Source organism: Canis aureus, chromosome 1, assembly GCF_053574225.1.
Source record: "Canis aureus isolate CA01 chromosome 1, VMU_Caureus_v.1.0, whole genome shotgun sequence".
Taxonomy (NCBI): domain Eukaryota; kingdom Metazoa; phylum Chordata; class Mammalia; order Carnivora; family Canidae; genus Canis; species Canis aureus.
Window position 1 is genome coordinate 21,570,180 of NC_135611.1, and position 12,368 is coordinate 21,582,547.

Consider the following 12,368-nt stretch of genomic DNA (forward strand, 5'->3'; position numbering starts at 1 on the left):
GCCACACCCTTAGGCTTTTGTCCACTTGAGAATCTACTCAGTACCACCTTAACTCAGACATCTTCTCAAAATATCTGATAGTCATAATCTTGATTTGAAGGTTTGATATGTGTCCATGTCTTAATTTGAGACTTTGCTAGTTGAGGTGGCTGGAAATAAGAACACTTTACCTTTCCAATTTAGTAACTCTGGCTCTCTCTATAATAGAACCTTTAACTTCTGCTTACAACCTAACCAGCCCTTTCCTCCCTTCTTCCCTTTCTTCCTTCTTTCTTTCCTTCCTCCCTTCCTTCTTCCTTCTTAGCTCAGCTCTTTCTCATTAGTACACTTTAACCTATGCAGCTAAACACCACCAGGTGGCACTTTCTTCACTTTGCCTGGAGACATCCTTGCCCAAAGCCAGAAGTTCATTAGGTTTATTTTGTTTTCTAAGATAGCACAAACAGCTGTTTGTGTTTCATAACAGCTTCTTAATAAAGCAATTTCCTCACCATTATTCCAGCTTCAGAAAACAGTTTCTCACCTTACTACTGCATATACTTTAGGTTTTTGTTGTCCAGCTCCCCACCTTCACTATCAGCTTGGGTAGTTGTAATCTATTTCCCAAATAATGCTACAACACAAATAACCACACATTTTTTTTTGGTGACTCAAAAAAAAAAAATGCATGTTCATCATAAAGTTATTGAGTAATTTCACCCTCTCATATCCGTATTAACTCAATCTTTTAAAATATTTATTATTGAAGTAAGGTTGACATACAAGTTTATGCAAGTTTCAAGTGTACAATATAGTGGTTCGACAATTCTATACATTACTCAGGGCCCATCATGATAAGTGTAGTCACCACTTGTCACCATGATCACAATAATACTGACTATATTCCCTATGCTGAACTTTTTCTCTCTGTGACTTATTTTATCACTGGAAGTTTGTGCCTCTTAATCCCCTTCACCTATTTCACTCATTCCCCAACTCCCTCCTCTCTGGCAACCACCAGTTTGCTCTCTATCTATGAGTCTCTCTGTTTTATTTGCTCATTTTGTTTTTCAGATTCCACTATCAATGAAATCATATGGTACTAGTCTTTCTCTGCCTGACTTATTTCACTTAGCACAATTCCCATGTTTTCACAAATGGCAAGATTTAATGTTTTATGGCTGAGTAACAATCCAGTGTGTAAACTGTACACACACACACATCTTCTACCAATCTCTTTCTCTATTCAATAATTTGAAAATTAGTTGTTTTCTAAGTAAAATAGTTTTCATACTCATCAAATACTCCAACACTTTACTTTGTAATAACAATCACAAATTTATACTCTGATGGAATTACAAGAGGAAGCTCATGAGATTTTATTTGGTTATATCTAGAAAGCTTGCCTATATTTGAAATCGAATACTCAGATGCTAATAATAAATCTAAATATGACTTATTTTTATGACTAGAATCATTAACACTGCTTAGATATGATTGGCAACCTATATAATCATGTGGTAATTTCATGCACAATTTCAGTAAAGCCACAAATGGTGCTAAAGCAGCTGATTATTCAATTGTCCCAAAACAAAATAACTGAATTTGGCCAAATACCAAAACTAAAGCTAAATTATTGTATCCCTAGTTAAATAATACAAATACTGGGAGTGTATGGCTCTCCATTCTTTTTACTGCTAGGGTGTTATATCAAAAAAGGTTGATGACACTTAGAATACTACAATCTAGCTAAATCTAAAGATTAAATATTCTATCAACTTCTCAAGTTTTTCTACCTACAATATATCTGCATCCATGTAAGCTTGGTTTAGATAAATCAACTCCAGGATGAATTTCATCACAGTACGTTTGTAATATGACATTAAAAAATTGCCACTATAACACAAACATATTGTAATAACTTTAAAAAATTTAATAGTGATTTGTATAATAGTTATATATTTACATGACATATTATATATAATTATATATCCAGTAGTAATTATATAATTCATTTATAAATTCATATATACATTACATATGTATATAGTACTTATATAATTATATGTAAATATACCTATATCTGTACTTATATAATTATATGTAATTATGTAACTATGTATATGCATATTATATATATTATATACATACATATTCACATGAACACATAGACATACACACACATCTGTAATGGACAATTCTGTGAACTGGCTTGCTCACCTTCATTCCACCTTGCTTCTAACTAAAAAGGATGGAAAGCTAAAAAAACAGCATCCCAGGAGTTGATTACACCTAGTCTTTGGTTGCAAATTAGGTTACACCCATTGAATGAAGTCTTATGAGAGCTGAATGAGGCAGAGGCCATTTTTCCTATTTTTTTGTTGTTTCTGCTGGCCAGCAAGAACAAGGAAAAGTGAGGCTTTTCTTCTGTGTTCCAGTGTCCACCTGCCAGATTCTTCTGTGTCAAGAGGTGGGTGCATCAATGACCGAGGCAGCAGCATCTTCTTGGTTTCTTGTTCCTGATCACTAGGACACAACTGTAGATAACTGTTCTATAGCTTTCCAGATGTCAAGCACCAGCAGTGGTGACAGCATGTTAATTTCAGCTCCTTGAATTCATAGTATCACCAATGGCTTCAAATCAGAAAGCTTACCTGGTGGATTGGTTCTATCTAGTCCTCAGATGTGTTTCTGGAGGCCAAGCCCAGAACCCACTGTGTCAGCAATGCAATAAATTTGGTAAGCATCTAATTTACTACATTAAAAATTCTTGCCTAAACTCTCTACAGAAGTTCTATCTTCCAGACCAAAACAACATTTGAAAGAAGTTAACAGTTTTCTCAAAGTACTTTAGCATGTTTTAGAAATATTTTTTCAATACTTTAAATTTTAATATATCTAATATATAATAAATATAATTCAGGAAAGAAAAGATATTCAAATATCACCAAATTATGAAAGCCTTACCTGTACATATCAAAAGCAGAACTCTTTGAAAGACAATATTGTTAATAGCTCTTTGTTCCAAAAAAAAAAAAAAAGAAAAGAAAGAACAGGTAATACTATGATACTATGAGATAAGAGAGTGAATTCCACACAACTCAATCATTTACAAGTGGAAAGAGTATGCCAAAGGGAGAAATGTGACAAATAAGAAAACAAAATAAATCAATCAAAGTTTATAGACAAAGGACAAAACCTTGGACTCATCCAAGTAAGGTAACTGGGATAAGATGGCCCAGGAATCTCGCAGGATGATCCTTTCAGTAAAATGGTGAATTAGAAAAAAAATAATCTGACCATAAAACAAAAGACAAATGGATTGGCTGAGGGGAGAAGGTAAAAATATCCTTTGCAAAACCATCCCCACAGTCTGCCCAAATCTAGGGTTTTATTCTACAGATGAGAAATTAAGGTGGTCCAAGGTTATGGTTTCCCAAAGGCTGGCAGAAGCAAGCGTGAATATTTTTGGGAGGGACACACCTGTACCCAGACTCTATAGGAGTCCCACAAATAAAGCCGAACAAGTATGCATCCACAATCCAAAATTATAGAATACCTGAGAAAAAAGACCAGCATGAAAAAGTCGTCAGAACAAAGAATAAATAAGAATCTGAGTCCTCCACCCAAGAATTCAAACATTTGTATTACCTAATCCAGAATCAATAGGACTATGTTTAAAATAAGTAAAATAAAGACAGGACTAATAAACTGGTTTAATACAGAGTGTAAGAAAAGGCTCAAGTAGTTTTTAAGAAAGTGAAATAAAACTTTGTATCACTCTAGGAGCAGGACAGAAAAGAAACAATCTATGTATTTTAAGTAAAAAGGGATGGATTTAATACAGCTAACTTGGAACTTAGAACACTGTTGGAAAAGTTAGATGGGCAGGTTCTCGGCCAAGGGGTGTCTCCCAGAACACCATGGAGGCATCCTGCCAGAAGGACTACTACCTCTAAGTCTACATTGGCACTACTACATGCAAGAACACATATTACAGCTGTAATTCAAACACCAGGAAATCCCTACTTTGACTCCCACAAATACTTCTTGACATCTATGAATTAGTGACTGGGCACTGGAACAAACAGTCCAGTCACCAACTCCATAACAATTCTCTCTCCAGAAAACTGGAGAACAGACTGAGCAATATCATTACAAAAATGACTCGTGTTTGCACAGCCTTGTCAGCAGAAAATAGTCAAAACGGCAGGCCTCCATGTCACCTTCATCATGTAAATTTTTTTAAAGATATTGCATTTTTCACCTTTCAAAAATTGTGGTGTTTTCCATCTAACTGCCATGCCCTGAGTCGAAGGCAGACACTCAACTGCTCAACTGCTGAGCCACCCAGGCGTCCCTAGTCCTGTACTTTTAATGAAACAAACAAAATAAACTTCAAGAGAGATTTTTTAGTATGATGAAATCTTGGGCATTTCTATTAGTAACAATTTTAGATAATAAAATACTGTATCCAAGAAACAAAGGATACTATAGAAACATTTAGAGAACAAGAAATTCTTGTCCCAGTGATCTCTAAATACACACACACACACACACACACACACACACACACACACACACATAGGGACACCTGGATGGCTCAGCAGTGAAGCTCCACTCTCAGCCCAGGGTGTGATACTGGAGTCCCAGGATCAAGTCTGACATCAGGCTCCCTGCATGGAACCTGCTTCTCTCTTTGCCTAGGTCTCTGTGTATCTCATGAATAAATAAAATCTTAAAATATATATATACATATATTTAATATAAATACTTTATATATAAATGTTTATTAAATAATATAAATGTTATATTTATATATATATATATAAACAGCAAAAATGAAAAGTCTGCAAATGAGGCCTGACAATTTCCCTAGCTTACTTCTCTGAAGGAGTTTCCAAGATGGAGTTTTGGAAGAGAGAAGCCAGAGAAAACCTAGCAGTCTTCTGTGAACTAAGGAGAGAAAGCCAGGAGTCTAGAGGCACCAAGATGACTAGAGTTCAGAGAGCAGAGTACTAGAGAGAGAATACCTTTTGAATCTTCAGCTGAGTACTGATTAGTACATGCATGTGAAGGAATTACCCAACATAGGGGAAGGGACCACCTGAAAAAAGCAGAGGGAGCTATCTCCTGAATCCACACAGGACCAGAGATATTTTATGTTATGACCAGTCCAAGCAGAAAACCTTACAAATCACAGGACATATAATACAATCCTCAAAAGGATTTTGCTTCAGAGTGGGGTAAATTGTCCCTAGACTAAATGCTGCTCTGGTTTTGCATGATAAAATAAGCCATTAAAGTGACTAAGAACCAAACTCGTGAATATTCACAGAAAAACAAAACACCCATTATGCAACATGGCAAAATTCACAACTACTGCAAAACATTTTATGGGGTGCCTGGATAGCTCAGGTCATGATCTCAGGGTCCTGGCATTGAGCCCCGGGTCAGGCTTCCTGCTTAGCAGGGAGTCTGCTTCTCCCTCTCTCTCTGCCCTTCCCTTCTGCTTCTGCTTTCTCTAATAAATAGATAAAATCTTAAAGACTTCATTAAAAAAAAATAACCAAGCAGCACACAGCAGAAAAATATGACCCACAATGAGGAGAAAAGCAAATGAACAGAAATAGTTGCAGAAGTGACACAGATATCAGTTAGTAGAAAAACCTTAAAACATTTTTAGTTAATATTATAAGTATTCCACAGTAGAGACATGGAAGATACAAAAACAACCCAAATCAGATATCCAATGAAATAAAATGTCTGACACGAAAACCATAATGAATAGAAGTAACAGCAGACAAATTATTATGGAAGAAATAGTGACCTTGAAGACAGAGCAATGAAACCTATCTAAAAGATAACAGAGAGATAGAAAAGACAAAAAAATAACTGAGCATCAGTGAGCTAGGAGACAACTTGAAGCACCCTAGAAATATCTTATTCAAGTCCCCAAAGAAGACAGTAGGGGGTATAAAAATATTTGAATAAGCAATGGCTGAAATTTTTCCAAATTTGATGAAAACTATAAGAGATTCCAGAAGCTTGACAAATACTTAGCACAATAAATATGAATAAAACTATACCAAAGAATATGGGATCCCTGGGTGGCGCAGCGGTTTGGCGCCTGCCTTTGGCCCAGGGCGCTATCCGGGAGAACCGGGATCGAATCCCACGTCGGGCTTCCGGTGCATGGAGCCTGCTTCTCCCTCTGCCTGTGTCTCTGCCTCTCTCTCTCTCTCTCTCTGTGTGACTATCATAAATAAATAAAAATTGAAAAAAAAAGAATATCATCAAATTTCTTAAAACCAGTTATAAAGAGAAAACCTTAAAGGCAAGCAGACCCCTAACCTCCCCCATCAAAACAAAACAAAACGAAAAGAAAAACAAAAAAATATGGGGAAAAAAACACAAAAGAACCCACACAATTTAGAATTCTATGCCCAGCAAAACTATCTTCAAAATATAAAGACCTAAGACATAAGACATAAGCCAAAAGAATGCTGAAAGAATTCATGTCCAGCAGATTTATACTACAAAAATATGTTAAAGAAAGTCTAACAGGCAGAAAAAAAAAAAAAAAGATACCAGATGGAAATATGGATCTACACAAAGAAATGAGACTAGAAATGTGGGTATATTTAACAGCATTTTTCTCCCTATTTTTAAATCTCTTTAAAATTTGATTTTATAGGGGCATCTGGGTGGTTAAGTTGGCTAAGTGTTCAACTCTTGATTTCAGCTCGGGTCATGAGCTCAGGATTGTGAGATTGAGCCAAGTGTTGGGTGCCATGCTGTGTGGAGTCTGCTTGAGTTTCTCTCCCTTTCCTTCTCCATCCCCCACTGTCCCTCTCCCCACCCACATGCACATTAAGACAAAATCTTTAAAATTTGTATAAAGCAAAAGTAAAAATAATTAAAAATCTACTCTGGGGTTACAATGTATGGAGCAGTAAAATGTATGGTAAAAAAAGCACAAAGGCTGATTGGGGAGAAATGGAAGTATATTAGTGTAAGGGCCCTAAACATAAAGTAGTAGTTAGAGATGTTTAGTATCAACCCTAAAGCAACCACCAAGACAGCAAAGCAAAGAGTTACAGGTAACAAGCCAATAAAGGAGATAAAATAATTATTAAAAAAAAAAATAATAATCCCAGTAAAAGCCTGAAGAGAAAAATGGGGAGGGAAGGGGCAAGGAACACAGGGAAAAAAACAGAAATAGTGGACTGGTATATTTAAACAAAACTGTATCAGTCACCATATAAATCAAAAACCTCACTTAAAAGGCAAAGATACCGGGACGCCTGGATGGCTCAGCAGTTGAGCATCTGTCTTCGGCCTAGGGTGTGATCCTGGAGTCCTAGGATCGAGTCCTACATCGGGCTCCCTGCATGGAGCCTGCTTCTCCCTTTGCCTGTGTCTCTGCCTCTCTCTCTTTCTCTCTGTGTGTGTGTGTGTCTCTCATGAGTAAATAAAATCTTAAAAAAAGGTAAAGATATCAGACTGAATTAAAAAGCATTCAGTTGTATAGCCCCCACAAAACATCATTTTTTACATAAACAAATAGGTTAAAAGGATGGGAAATGGCACTAGTCTAACATTACTTTAAAAACAAAAACAAAAACTATAGTGGCTTTTATCAGGAAACTGGCTTCCAGAGCAAAGAATTTATCAGGGTTAAAGAAGGTCATTTCAGAATGATAAAGGGGCCAATTCATCAGAACATGATAGCCCTAAATATATCTTCAAATAACATGATGCAATGAGATGAGCACTGGGTATCATACTGTATGTTGGCAAACTGAATTTAAATAGAATTTTAAAAATATATTAAAATAAAAAAAAACATGAAACAAAAATTGATAAACTGCAAGGAGAAAAAGATATTTATAATTATAGTTGGAGATTTGAATACTCTTCTCTCAATAATTAATAGACAATAAAAAATCAGGATACAGAAGACTTGAACACTAACAAAATAAAGCTCATTGATATTTATACAATATTCCATCCAACAGCAAAACACACATTCAAGTGTACACAGAACATCTACTAAGGTAGGGCACATTTGGGGTCATAAAACATCTCAAAACTTATTTCAAAATATTCTGCAGTAGAATTTATGTGGCCTTTGTCCGGGGTTCCTGGCATGGAGCTCCTAAAACCCTTAGAATTTTCCAAATAATCTAAGTGTCTTTTTTACTCAACATAGAGTATGCTAAATGATGTGACTCATGAGGAGCCCCAGATACCTATGCCAACAGGAAGCAGGCTTAGGATGCAGTGGTCCAGACCAGAAAGATCACCACATGATTAGAATGTTGAGACTTAGAACCATCCTGACATTCAGGGAGGGGAGGGGCCCTGGGGACCCAGAGACTGATTTTAACCACAAGGTCAATAATTTCCTAAACCTTCCCAACATACTGAAATCCTAAGAAAAACTCTGGGTTTCCTAAGATCTTAAAAGTTCTCATCACAAGGAAAAAAAATTTTTAACTATGAATGGTGACAGATGCTAGACTTACTATGGTGATCATTTTGCAATATATATACAAGTACCAAATAATTATATTGTACACCTGAAATAATGTTATGCCAATTGTATCTAATTTTAACAAGAAAACAACTGTTAGCTAGGATACAACAGAGTTACCCAAAGAAGAGGCCTGAATGTTGGCAGCAGAAGGGAGGAGGGGGAAGGCACAAAAGTAGGGAAGGAACCGGGTTTTGTTTTGCAGAACCCATAGTTCCAGCCAAGTAGAAGCTCAACCAGGTGTTTGGCCTGATAGCTTGCTAGGTGTCTTGCTAGGTTATCCGTCCCCTGGGAGCCCCCTATCTAAGCTAGTTGGGCTGGACTGGAGCTGGAGCAGGGCAGAAGCCCTCTGGAGTTGTCCTGAAGTACCTTTATCTCATTATGATAATAAGATCTCCTTCTATGGGTGGAGTTTTCTGCCTTTTTTTGAACACATGATGTATGCATTAGCCTCTTGACATGCTAGGCTCGCGCAATTCAAACAAAAGTGCCTTCGGAAGCTCCCTTCTCCCACCCTTACACTGAATAAAAGCTTCCTGCACTAGTAGCATGGTGAGACAGTTCCTTGTGAGCTAATTCCCTGTCCTCTTACTTGTGACAAGCAATAAAGAGTTCTTTGCTTTCAACATTCCCTTGCGCTGTGTTCAATGTGGTGTACCCCCAACAGGGAACCCCTTGAGTTCAGTTACATAACCAAAAACAAACAAAAAAACCCTCTGGACTTCCTGATCACTTGATATGTTTTATTTCTCGACCAAGTTAAACAGTTGTTGCTTATAATTACCCATTAACTTATGTATGCACTTTTCTGTATGTAAATTTCACGATAAAATGTTTTTAAATATTGAAATTAATCCAGATTTGATGAAGACATAAATCTGCAGATTCAGAAAGCAACTAAATCCCAAACATAAGAAATCTGTAGCTAGACATATAATAAGAACTGCAGATCTCCAAAGATAAAAGTGAACCTCTCAAAACAGCCCAAAGAAGTCAGTTCAAAATCCAGTTTTAAAGACACAATTTTAGAAAGTGAATTCTACTTTGAAGGAATGAATGCCTGAGATGCAAGTTAAAAAAAGAAAAAGATAATCCTGTGTGCAAACCTAAACATTAACTCTATAAAATACCAATAATATCCAATTTGGAGGCTAATGAAGTAGAGGAATTGATTAAAATTAACATATTTTAACATCTTTATGTTGTTTAGAAAGAAAGCACATATGTTTGCTATTTTTGGATGTTAGGCATGTTAAATTTTTTTTTTGAAGATTTTATTTGAGAGAGAGAGCACATGCGCAGGGAAAGGGGCAGAGGGAGGGGCAGGGGGAGAAGCAGACTCTCTACTGAGCAGGGAGCCAACTGCCGGCTTGATCCTAGGACCCGGATATCATGACCTCAGCCAAACAAGCACCCACGCATATTAAAAGGGTAATCAGAAGTACTTAAAATGTTTACATTTAAATCAGTCAAGGGGGATCCCTGGGTGGCGCAGTGGTTTAGCGCCTGCCTCTGGCCCAGGGCGCGATCCTGGAGACCCGGGATCGAATCCCACGTCAGGCTCCCGGTGCATGGAGCCTGCTTCTCCCTCTGCCTGTGTCTCTGCCTCTCTCTCTCTCTCTCTCTCTCTCTCTCTGTGACTATCATAAATAAATAAAAATTAAAAAAAAAATAAATCAGTCAAGGGAAAATATATCTTGAAAATTCAAGTAATCCAAAAAAGGATGAAAAAGAAGTATATCATAGAAAAAGAGAAAAAAGTAGAAAATATGGAAAAAATGAATCCCACCAGATTTGCACTTTTGCACTATGGTAGGACAAATACTCTTAAGAGTTCCTCCAATTGTATATATAGACTGCATCTTCTTTATCCATCATCTGTTGATGGACACCGAGGCTCCCCCCACAGTGTGGCTATTGTGGACATTGCTGCTATAAACATCCGGGTGCAGGTGTCCTGGCGTTTCCCTGCATCTGTATCTTTGGGGTAAATCCCCAGCAGGGCAATTGCTGGGTCGTAGGGCAGCTCTATTTTTAACTCTTTGAGGAACCTCCACACAGTTTTCCAGAGTGGCTGCACCAGTTCACATTCCCACCAACAGTGCAGAAGGGTTCCCCTTGCTCCACATCCTCTCCAACATTTGTGGCTTCCTGTCTTGTTAATTTTCCCCATTCTCACTGGGGTGAGGTGGGATCTCATGGTGCTTTTGATTTGTATGTCCCTGATGGCCAGTGATACGGGGCATTTTCTCATGTGCTTGTTGGCCATGTGTGTGTCTTCTTTGGTGACATTTCTGTTCACGTCTTTTGCCCATTTCATGATTGGATTGTTTATACTATATGTTGGCAAATTGAACTCCAATTAAAAAGTACATATAAAAATTGTTTAAAATAACCAAGAAAAAAAAAGTTCCTCTAATAGTGGGGCACCTGGGTGACTCAGTGGGTTGAACATCTGCCTTCAGCTCAGGTCATGATCCCAGGGTCCTGGAATCGAGTCCCATATCAGGCTCCCTGCTCAGCAAGGAGTCTGCTTTTCCCTCTCCCTCTGCTGCTCCCCTGCTTTGTGCTCTCCCTTTCTCATTTAAATAAATAAAATTCTAAAAAAAGAATTCCTCCAATACAAAACACTAGATTCTAGAGAAAAAAGACTTTTTAATTCATTGTTGGTTGAACAAAGGAAATCTCCAGGCCCCAATCCCCTACAATCAAAGGGGCAAAAATTGAGCTGAAACAAGCAGGAAAGCATCAGAAGGTATCAGGCAAAAAGCAAACTTGAAAGGCGGGGTTCACCCTGACTGCAAATGCTGACAGCAGCCAGCAATTGACCTCTGGAAACAAAACTTTGGGACAGGAGCAAGGTCGGGAAGCTGAAAATAAGACAAACTAAGACAACTGCCTACAGGAAGGACCCTTCAAGGGGCTCCAGTGGTACCAAATGAGTTTATACTGACTCACTGGAAGCAGATGCAAATCATATCTGAAGGGAAGCATGCACAGATTAGGTCCTTTGTCTTCCCACAAACTAAGCTCAGCAACACACTCAAGGAAACAGGCTAAAATGGCACACAACAATATCCAAAAACAGACTTACAAAGACTGAAAATATTAAAATGATCAAAAACAGAATGAGTTTTTAAAAATTAGAAACAGACTTAGAAGAGGCTATAATGAATAAATGGGAAGATCAGAAAAAAATGAAATGAAAATATAATTATTAAAAGCGTCATTAGTGTTTTAAACAGTAGATCAGGGGCAGCCCTGGTGGCCCAGCAGTTTAGCGCCGCCTTCAGCCCAGGGCCTGATCCTGGAATCCCGGGATCGAGTCCCACATTGGGCTCCCTGCATGGAGCCTGCTTCTCCCTCTGCCTGTGTCTCTGCCTCTCTCTCTCTGTGCGTTTGTCATGAATAAATACATAAAATATTTTTAAAAATAAAAAATAAACAGTAGATTGGATAGTGCTGAAAAACAAATTAATGAACAAGAACAGAGCTGATGAAATTAACCAAAATGCAGCAGATAAACAAGATGCCGAGAACGATGTGATCAAGGGATATGAAGGATGGAATAAGAAAGTCCATCATTTGTGCAGAGTCCTAGAAGAACAGAAAAGCAGTATCTGAGGAACCAGTAGTCAAATATCTTACAGAACTAACATGAATTGAAAGAAAGTGGAAGCCAGTATATATACTTAGGAAAAAAGGAAATTCACATCTCCAAACACTATAGTTAATCTGTGGAATACCAAAGGAAAATAATAAGGATTAAAAGGAGATGGAAAATAAAAGGTAACCTGTCAGAATGCAAAGGCACAAAGATGTTGAAAAGGTAATTTAAAGCCACAGGATG

The 12,368-nt window shown here is 37.5% G+C and overlaps 1 long non-coding RNA gene across 3 annotated transcripts in view; it reads left to right on the forward strand.

Annotated features, from left to right (window-relative positions):
- Positions 1-2,231: 2,231 nt before the first annotated feature.
- The window catches only part of LOC144310899 (uncharacterized), a 51,760-nt gene continuing 41,623 nt past the window's right edge, over positions 2,232-12,368 (forward strand). Inside the window, exon 1 of one of the 3 annotated variants that reach the window (XR_013376558.1) lies at positions 2,232-2,718. This is a non-coding gene — a long non-coding RNA (uncharacterized LOC144310899). The remainder of the gene's footprint in view (positions 2,719-12,368) is intronic. The other 2 variants (XR_013376556.1, XR_013376557.1) reach the window with 2 other exon arrangements.